This window comes from Balaenoptera borealis, assembly GCF_965194805.1.
Source record: "Balaenoptera borealis genome assembly, chromosome: 14".
Lineage (NCBI taxonomy): Eukaryota > Metazoa > Chordata > Mammalia > Artiodactyla > Balaenopteridae > Balaenoptera > Balaenoptera borealis.
The window spans coordinates 39,300,859-39,305,348 of NC_138875.1; the positions used below are offsets into that span (position 1 = coordinate 39,300,859).

General features: G+C 50.9%; 1 protein-coding gene across 50 annotated transcripts in view; it reads left to right on the top strand.

The window, feature by feature from the left end:
* Positions 1-4,490, top strand: part of CELF4 (CUGBP Elav-like family member 4) — a 299,242-nt gene that overhangs the window by 14,710 nt on the left and 280,042 nt on the right. The gene's annotated exons all lie outside the window — the stretch shown is intronic.

Sequence of the window (4,490 nt, forward strand, 5' to 3'; positions counted from 1 at the left end):
CAGGCCTTCCACAGAGCGTGACCCCGCGGCATCTCCTGACCCCTGGGATTTCTCGGGGGGGAGCAGAACTGGGCTCCGTCAGAGAGCTGGAGTCCTCCAGTGCCCCCCGCCCCGCCTACTCTACACTCCCCCGACGCCCCCAGGCCCCAAACCCCAAGCCCCAGGGCTCTCAGGGCACAACGGTCCCCAACCCAAATGACCTCCCTTTCCTATCCCTTCCAAGCCCTGCCCCTTGCTGATCTGACAAATCAAACTGGGCAGATGCGTCCCTAGCGGCTAATGGACATTAATGAGTTACCGTCACTGGTGACATGTGCCTCGTACAGGGACCTTTTAGAGCCCAGGCCATAACCCAAAGAAACATCTCTCATGGGGGGATTTCTGGCACAAGCCAAGTCAGAGGGAGAGGCCGTGAGGCTGGGAGGCCTCTGGCTGCTGCCTGGGCACGGGCCTGCCTGGCCTAAAGCTGTGTGGCCAGGACATGGACCACCCCCTCCCACGCCACAGGACCAGATGAAGCAGGCAGCGGAGGGGCTCAGACCCTGCCTGTCTCCCGGCGCACCCAGGAGGCTGCCAAGTCAGAGGTCTAATCAAATATTAAACACAGTCAGTAAACTTAAACCAGCACCGTATCTGAAGCGCCGAGTCCCTTCCTGAGAGCAGCCCAGCTCCAGCTCAGGGACGTTGCCAGCTCAACTTTGCCTGGGTGCAGGGCTGGGGGCTTCTGGGCCCATGCCCCACTGTGGGCAGGAAAAGGGGAGACACACAGGGACCATGGCAGGGACGGAGGCTCATGGTTTTTCTCCTCCATTCTGTTATTCATTTCCTCTGATTTTTATCTAATCTCTCCTGATTGTCCTGGTGAAACTTAATAGACAAAGTGAATTTTTATTACATCATCAATATAATCTCCAGCTAATCAGCAGACTCAGGGGCCACCGCAAGCCCTATAGCTCCTCATCTGGCTTCATAAATAGTAGGAACAATCACTGCCAAGCGTGACTCCTCCACCTCCTCCCAAGAGGCTTTCTCCCCACTGCTCCCCTTTCCCAGACCTATTCTTGGGGTTTCTGCCTTCCCACGGATCCCCCCCACCCAGTGGGCCACATTGCCGGTCGATGGAGATATCTTCCCCATTCGTATTTTTAGTTTTCTCCCTCCCAGCTTCAGCTGTTAAAATCACAAATCTGGGGCTCGTGTTTTGAATGCCAAAATAGCCTAATGTCGACTGATTTTGATTCTACTTTCCTCTGTGCTCGGAATATGATATGTCATAAGATATTACATAATCCGATAGATCAAAGTATATACTCTAAATCACATTATATACCAAATTAAGTCATATATTTTACCGTACCTGTATAACCTATATACCAAAGGTGTTTTGGTCATTTAAAGTCAGATCTTGTATCTTATAGACTGTATCATAGATGTTAAATTATATATTTCATTTATATTATAGTATGCCTTTCATTTACATAGCATTTTAATCTGTAAAGTGCTTTCTTGTCTATTACCTCTTTCATCCCTATTGCAAGCAGGTACAGTTGATGCCTTTTTTATAAAGAAAAATGGAAAAGGGATCATGAAGGAAAATTACAACCTGGTCAAATCCTGCCAGGATACAGCAGAACGGCTCAGGCTCAGAACAGATGCTGGCGAGCCAGGGAAGGGGCCTGGGCGAACCAGAGGGGGCAGAGGCCTGGCCGATGGCCAAGTAGGCAGATTCCTAGGGCCTGGCCTGGGCAGCCCCTGGCCAAAGGGCAGCGATGATTTAAGGAATGTATGATTGGTTTGTTTGTTTCCCCACCAACCTGCCCAAAGTTAAAGGTGAAACTGAGTGTATCTTCTTGGGAGGCTGAGCCCATTCATTAACTCAGGGTGTCTGCTCCCCTGCTCTCTGGGGCCACACCACTCTGCTCTGCAGTGGTTTGGATTTGGGGAAACCAGCAATCATCACTTAGAGTCAAATCCTATAAATAAGGTGGGTGGCAAGGCTATTGAATCTGACCTTGGGTGTCCACACCCCCGACTGTTTGAGGGAAGGGGGAATCAGCTCCCTGCAGGCAGATCAGAGCCAACTCTGGGAGGCGCCGGCCACCCTTCTGATTTCTGTGCAAAAGTCTGCTTGTTCACATCTGTCCAGTAGATGAGCTGCATGCGTCAGAGAGTCTCGGGAAAGCTCCTTCTCTTTGGGCCTGACAGGGCAAGGGAGGCCTGGATCCTCAGAGGGGCCCCTGGGAGCAGGCAGTGTTTGGCGCTCTGGACACTGCCTGCTTGCAGAGGTGGCTGGTGCACCAGGGATGGAGCTGGACGCCTGGTCCTCGCCCTGCCCGGCCCTCTGGCTCAGAGTCTCAGCTTTCTCCTCTCTCGAATCACTGCAGTGACCCCTGCTCACCCCACCTCTTAGGGTCATTGTGAGGATGGAATGAGCTAAAAGGAGGGAAAACGAGGTGTAAAAGTTAAAATCTCCAGGGTCATTGTCATGTATTAGGTGCCAGCACCCCCATCAGAACAGAGAGCTCTGAAAGTCCTGCTCACTCAGAAATAGGATGCTCGGGCTGACATCAGGATGGACGGGAGGGAATATTGACAAAGCACCTACTACACGGCGTACACGTAGGACTCTTGCTTATTTTATCTCATCACATCCTCGTGACAAAACTGCGACAGAGATGTCACCGTGCCCCTTTGAATGCCACAGGAACGGAAGCTTGAAGAGCAGGAACTCGACGGAGCTTACGCGCTATGGAGACGCAGAGCCAGAATTTGCAACCAAATGTGTCATATTCTCAAGCCCCCCACATTTCCATGACTGCAGCTCCCCTTATGGAAGTAAATAAAAAGATCACCTCTTCCATCGCCGTCATTTTACAGATGGGGATACTGAAGCCCTGTGACATTAAAAGCTAACGTTTTCTTAAATCATCCCACACCATATTTTACAGAGGTTCTGAAAACACACACATACACACACACACACACACACAAGTACATATACACATTACAGACACACAGAGATAACTCACATAAACACACCCTCTTACAGATACACATATACACAGACACACAGAGATAACTCACATAAACACACCCTCTTACAGATACACATATACACAGACACACACACATGTATAGACACACGAAGAAATATATACTCACAGACACACATAGGAACACACTCACATAAGGACACTCAGATACCCACGTACACGAGCACACACACCCAAAAATATAGATATAACACACACACATAAACACATTTCACAGACACACACGTATAGAAACATACCGAGTCACACATAGACACGCACAGAAATGCACACATAGAGGTACACACACAGACATAGATGCCTATACTCACACAGAAGCACACACTCACACACCAGACCTCAACAAGGCTTAATTAACCATAAGGCCACAGGCACAATTTAGCCCCATAACTCTTTAGCAGGAGAAGCAAAACCAGCTGGTTTAGAGAAAGGGATGACAAGAGCCCAGCTTGGAGGCAAGGAGGGAGCCCAGTGGCCCCCTCAGCTCACCTTTCAGCCTTAGGCCAGGGGCCAAAAGTCATCTTGCCAGCGCCTGTGTGGCACAGGAGCCCCGTAAAGGTAAAGGCCAAATCCTCATTAGAAATCAACAAATCAACAGAAGGCATTTGCTGAGAATGCTCCCTCTGCAATTGCTCTTCCGCATCCACCCCCAGGATCCTGGCCAAGTTTCTGCTCAACTGACCAAGACCAAAGGAAGGTCCTGGAGAAATTTGGGGCCGGCCTTCCAAGGACCCCCCAGCCCTGTTCATCTGCCCTGGGTAGGTCTAGTACAGGTAAAGCCAGGCCTGTGACCAGAAGAGGCACCTCCAGGAAAGAGTGACTGGAAGGGATGAGACGACAGGTGTAGGTTTGCAGCCCATCTGTCCTGGAGGCCAGCACTCGGGCTGCCTCCTCTGTGGCTCCTAGCGATGAGGAAGGATGTCTTCCCACATCGAACCTCTGCTGTCCACCCAGGCCTGCTCCTGGCCTGCAGGGCTCCTGTCGGTCTATGGGACCACACTTGTCCCAGGCTTGGCAGACAAAGTGGCCCTGTCCATCTGTATTAAGAAAATACACACACACACACACACACACACACACACACACACACACACACACACACTACATGGAGCAAAGGGTTAGCAATGACACAATGACAAGGAGCTCATCAGAGAATGGGAAACATATGGTTTTCTTTAGGATAAAATCCTGAGGGTTTGGGAATGAGTTCACTAAATGTTCACCTCCTGAAGGACGAACAAACCATTTGGAAACTGAGACTTTCCTGGGAAATGGGGTGGGCCTGCTCTGCCATGCATGGACCTGGGCCGAGTGTGTTGGATATGAGCTGCTCTGGGCTGCCCTGGGAGGTGGTGTGTATGTGTCGCCCCGTCCCACGTGACCATACTGTGCTGATGGGCCGTGAGGGGTGAGGCTCCGTGGGCAGCTCTGGGGACC